A 6,000-nucleotide genomic window follows, 5' to 3' on the forward strand; every position below is an offset into this window, starting at 1 on the left:
CACTTCCTTTTGTAATGACCTCAACTTTTGTGTTAAGCTCAACTTTTATTCTCGTATTGACTACTTCCTTTTGTGTTATATTTAGAAATGTATTAAAGTGCTGACCTCTGCCCTTTGTGTTGACCTTTGGTTTTATTGACCCAACTTTATCATTGAGTTAGTACAAGTGTGAAGTGATACAATGGGGTAGGGGGGGGGGGGTGGTGGGGGTGGGGGGGGGGTGGGAGATGTCTGGACAGTCATTTCACAGTGGGGAGCCAAAGAGGGTGTTTGTAGTACCAGATTGTGGTGGTGGTGGGGGCGGGCGGGCGGTCTGAGGTGTCACTAAAGTTTTGGGAATCATGGGATTCATGCTAGATTGTGGAGTCATGCTAGATTATGGAGTCATGCTAGAATGGGGGAGTCATGCTAAATTGGGGAGCCATGCTAGATTGAGCAGTCATGCTAGAATGGGGGAGTCATGCTAGATTGGGGAGTCATGTTGTGGAGTCATGCTAGATTGTGGAGTCATGCTAGACTGGGGAATTATGATAGATTGGGGAGTCATGCTAGATTGGGAGTCATGCTAGAATGGGGGAGTCATGCTAGATTGGGCAGTCATGCTAGATTATGGAGTCATGCTAGATTGTGGAGTCATGCTAGATTTGGGAGTCATGCTAGATTGTGGAGTCATGCTAGATTGTGGAGTCATGCTAGATTGTAGAGTCATGCTAGATTATGGAGTCATGCTAGAATGGGGGAGTCATGCTAAATTGGGGAGCCATCCTAGATTGGGCAGTCATGCTAGAATGGGGGAGTCATGCTAGATTGGGGAGTCATGTTGTGGAGTCATGCTAGATTGTGGAGTCATGCTAGACTGGGGAATTATGATAGATTGGGGAGTCATGCTAGATTGGGAGTCATGCTAGAATGGGGGTCATGCTAGATTGGGCAGTCATGCTAGATTATATGCTAGATTGTGGAGTCATGCTAGATTTGGGAGTCATGCTAGATTGTGGAGTCATGCTAGATTGTGGAGTCATGCTAGATTGTGGAGTCATGCTAGATTTGGGAATCATGCTAGATTGTGGAGTGATGCTAGATTGTGGAGTCATGCTAGATTGTGGAGTCATGCTAGATTGTGGAGTCATGCTAGATTGAGGAGTCATGCTAGATTGGGGAGTCATGCTAGATTGGGGAGTCATGCCACGTTTAAGATGGACTGATATACTTGGTGGATTGATATGTCGAGGTCTATGGTCTATTTTACACTATGTTTGTCTGATGTTTTTATCTGTATTTTGTGCTGTTCTGTGAGGCATGGGTAAATGCTGTTTGGTAGCTGTAGCCACTAGTAGCCTATACATTGTGGTACTATCCAATAAACATACAATATGTTACTCAGAAACACATAAAAAATGTAGGCTATAGGCCTACATCCACTTGTAGATGTATTTCATGATATGGGGCGTTAGTAGATTTATTTTATGATTTGTGGAACGTTAGATATATTTTATAAAATGAGGCACTTGTTGAAATAATTTATGATTTGAGGACAGGTGGATATATTTTGTGATTTACAGCCTTCAGTCTAATGTATTCAAACAGAAACATAGTTTTTCTTAACTAACAAAGAATTCTTATTATCAATAGCATTAACAAATCAGTAATTTAAATAACATGAACAAATCAGTATTTCAAACAACATGAAGAAATCAGTATTTCAAAAAAGATGAATAAATCAGTATTTCTGAGACAAAACAGTCTCACCCTTATCTGAAATATTCACTTAATCTACATACGACCGTTCACTGAGATTAAAGTATAAACGAAAAATAACTATAAGGTATGAGATCAATTGGGCAACAAAAGAGAAAACAATTCCTATCACTTACTTCTTACAGAATATTCACCGTCGACTCGGGTAGGAGTCACTAACCCCTGACTCTGACGCGGATGTCCATGTTTTTCTCCACCAACATACAACAATGAAGATTTGCTTCGGCCACTGATCCATGCGATAAATTCTATTAATAGCGCCGCGAGATCGATATGGCTGCACAAGCGCGGTCATTTGACCTAGTTAAAACGGCGATAACAAAAAAAAACGTTCTAAAACAACAGACTCAAACAGGCTTGCCCAACTCAAACTGGCGGGGGTGGGGGGGGGGGGAGTCTTAGAATCAACAGCCTTTCCCAATTCAAACAGGCGGGGTCTTAGAATCAACAGCCTTTCCCAATTCAAACAGGCGGGGTCTTAGAATCAACAGCCTTGCCTAGGTCAAACAGGCGGGGTCTTAGAATCAACAGCCTTGCCTAGGTCAAACAGACGGGGTCTTAGAATCAACAGCCTTGCCTAGGTCAAACAGGCGGGTTCTTAGAATCAACAGCTTTGCCCAACTCAAACAGGCGGGGTCTTAGAATCAACAGCCTTGCCTAGGTCAAACAAACGGGGTCTTAGAATAAACAGCCTTGCCTAGGTCAAACAGGCGGGGTCTTAGAATCAACAGCCTTGCCTAGGTCAAACAGGCGGGGTCTTAGAATCAACAGCCTTGCCCAATTCAAACAGGCGGGGGGTCTTAGAATCAACAGCCTTGCCCAATTCAAACAGGCGGGGTCTTAGAATCAACAGCCTTGCCCAACAAACAGGCGGGGGTCTTAGAATCAACAGCCTTGCCTAACAAACAGGCGGGGGTCTTAGAATCAACAGCCTTTCCTAACTCAAGCAGGGTGATCTTAAAACTACAGTCCTACTCAAGTTTTGCCAACTAAAACAGCAGGATGTTAAAAACACCAACCTTGCCTAACTAAAACAGCAGGATGTTAAAAACACCAACCTTGCCTAACTAAAACAGCAGGATGTTAAAAACACCAACCTTGCCTAACTAAAACAGCAGGATGTTAAAAACACCAACCTTGCCTAACTAAAACAGCAGGATGTTAAAAACACCAACCTTGCCTAACTAAAACAGCAGAATGTTAAAAACAATGGCCTAGCCAACTAAAACAGCAGGATGTTAACAATAGCCTTGCCTAACTAAAACAGACGAACTGAAATAACGGCACTGTCCAACTAAAACAAATGGGCCTGGAGCGGCTAGCTTCACTAAAACAACAGAAACGTAGACAGCCAAGTCTTGCCCCACTTAAAGAGTGGTTCTTTCGGTTTCCTGAGTCAGACCATTCGTCACGCCAGCACACTCACGACATCACAGACAGAACACACTCACGACATTAAAGACAGAACACACTCACGACATTAAAGACAGAACACACTCACGACATTAAAGACAGAACACACTCACGACATTAAAGACAGAACACACTCACGACATTAAAGACAGAACACACTCACGACATTAAAGACAGAACACACTCACGACATTAAAGACAGAACACACTCACGACATTAAAGACAGAACACACGACATCACATACAGAGCACACGACATTAAAGACAGAATACACGACATTAAAGACATTACACACGCCATTAAAGACAGAGAACACGACATCACAAACAGAACCTATTGGATGTGAAATCTAGAAGACGGTAGAAACAGAGGTAGACACAGAGGTAGACACAGAGGTAGACACAGAGGTAGACACAGAAAGTTACAGTGAGTTGTGGACAGGAGAAATACATCTCCCACTCCCTCTAATCACACAACTGTATATTATCTCCTGCCAAATAAAAATACAGTCGGACATTAACCCCCTCTCCATCAAGCTTTCGACAACTAACGGACCCTAAATAAAATTAAAGTTAAGGTTAGAGATAGGGATATGTTGAGGATAGTTTAGGTACAAGGATTATAATATTTTAAGAAATAAGGGCTACTATTATTTTTGGTTAAGTAGTCGGGCACTTATATGCTTTTTACTTTCTCGTATATACGTAGTATAGAGAAAGTATTGTAATCGTGCAAAAAAAAAAATCGAGATTTTTACAAATCTCGACGTTTTACACCTCACTGATACGGAAAAAAATAATTTTGCAATCTTGTCCGTATGTCTGTGTGTGTGTGTGTCTGTCTGTCTGTCTGTCTGTCCGTGTGTAAACACGATAACTTGAGTACCGTTACAGCTAGGTTGATGAAATTTCATATATAAGTATTTTATCAAAATCGTAGATCCGTATCAACTTTTGAGCGATTTCCGATAACCGGAAGTGGTACTTTTCCTACTTTGAATTTTTCAAAAGCCTATAACTTGAGTACTATTTCAGATAGATAAATGAAATTTCACATGTAAGTAAAAGATCTAATTCTCTACCTTCTGTTAAATTTTGAGTAATTTCCGTTGACTGGAAGTAGTAATTTACGCTACTTCCGATTTCTCAAAAAACTAATGTAAATTTTTAAAGTACTAATAATATTGCGCACTATTATACGCGTTTTTATTCGGCGTTTGCTTGGTGCGCAATGTTTTTTTTATGAGATTCTATTCTATTTTTAAAAGTTTAAGTATTTAAAATGGATTAAAAATCATAACTATATCCCCAGTTACCACCCCCTGTTGTTTTATATAAGAATATTCGAGAAAGTTTAGGGGAGATCACTACCGGTTTATTTACTTAGTAATTACATTTTATCTTTGTGTAACTCTTACATTAGGGCTGATTTAAATATAATTCTACCCAAATGTGATTGATCCAACGTATTGGTTATATTTTTGAGCTACTTTCAATTTATGTGTTTATTTGAGATCAAAGTAGCGGCTTGTAATCTTTGATGTGCAAACTTCCTCCCCGTTTCAACACATTTATTAACTGGGTGTAATTTTTTCTTTCTATTTGTCTTGCTACGTTGTTTTTAAACTAATCTTGAAGCTGTAAACTATAGTTCAGTACCTATACCTGTGGTATACAAGTTTAACGGTCTATGTTTACCTACATCCCCTATCTAACCCCCCACTGCTACGCCTTCTTTAACAGCATCACTCACATGTTTTAGTTTTCCCTAAAATTTAAAATAGTTTAGCCATGACCTCTGTCACATTTGTTTAATTATGCCCCTTCTATAATATACCAATTACAAGTAACATACACATATGAACGATGTAATGCCTTTATAATATTATGTAATTAATTATGTCAAAAGGTTGAGCTGGATAGTGTTGATGAGTTTATAGTGAGCTTGATTGTGATGAAGATGAACCCCCCCCCCCCCCCCACCACAATCACAAAATTGAAATCCCTGCCCTCCAGTGAATTAGAACACCCGAATAAACAATTAGACAAAGTGTAGATGAGGTTAATGATGGATGTTAGCAAGAAGTATAAATTTAACAGAATGTGTAATTTTGTGAAATCTCTTCAATGCAAATTTAGTATAGTTTTTTCATTAATACATGTATTCTTTTCAGACTTTACAGAACTAATGAATTTACTGAACTAATGAATTTACTGAACTAGTGAATTACTGAACTAATGAATTACTGAACTAATGAATTACCGAACTAATGATTTACTGAACTAATGAATTACTGAGCTAATGAATTACTGAACTAATGAATTACTGAACTAATGAATTACTAAACTAATGAATTTACTGAACTAATGAATTTTCTGAACTAATGAATTTACCGAACTAATGAATTTACTGAACTAATGAATTACTGAACTAATGAATTACTGAACTAATGAATTACTGAAATAATGAATTATTGAACTAATTAATTTACCGAACTAATGAATGTACTGAACTTAACTACAATTTTCCTTTGGACGTTTCTCACATTTTGTTTTAAGCATTTTCCAGATGCGGAATTTCCGATGGCGCAATTTTTTATCACGTGCTGTTTGCCAATGCGCAATTTGTTTTTTGTGGAAACTTTTTTTGTTCTATTGTGTGGGTACGGTATTTTTCAAGGGCTAAATATTCTTTACCCAAGTTTCCGTTGCGCAACATTTTTTTTGTATCTCCCAATGTCGCCATGTTTAGTATGTACATTACATCCAATATAAGCTGTAATCTACATGTCTTGTAAACATCCAACATAAACTGCCAAACATACATA

The 6,000-nt window shown here is 38.6% G+C and overlaps 1 protein-coding gene across 1 annotated transcript in view; it reads right to left on the reverse strand.

Moving 5' to 3' along the window:
• The window catches only part of LOC131943359 (prolactin-releasing peptide receptor), a 34,278-nt gene extending 32,297 nt beyond the window's left edge, over positions 1 to 1,981 (reverse strand). Inside the window, exon 1 of the mRNA XM_059303442.1 lies at positions 1,875 to 1,981. The gene's annotated coding sequence lies outside the window, so the exon portion shown is untranslated. The remainder of the gene's footprint in view (positions 1 to 1,874) is intronic.
• Between the last annotated feature and the right edge of the window lie 4,019 nt (positions 1,982 to 6,000).

Source organism: Physella acuta, unplaced genomic scaffold (assembly GCF_028476545.2).
Source record: "Physella acuta isolate Inbredline_101_S28 unplaced genomic scaffold, ASM2847654v3 ptg000453l, whole genome shotgun sequence".
In the NCBI taxonomy this organism is placed as follows: Eukaryota; Metazoa; Mollusca; class Gastropoda; family Physidae; genus Physella; species Physella acuta.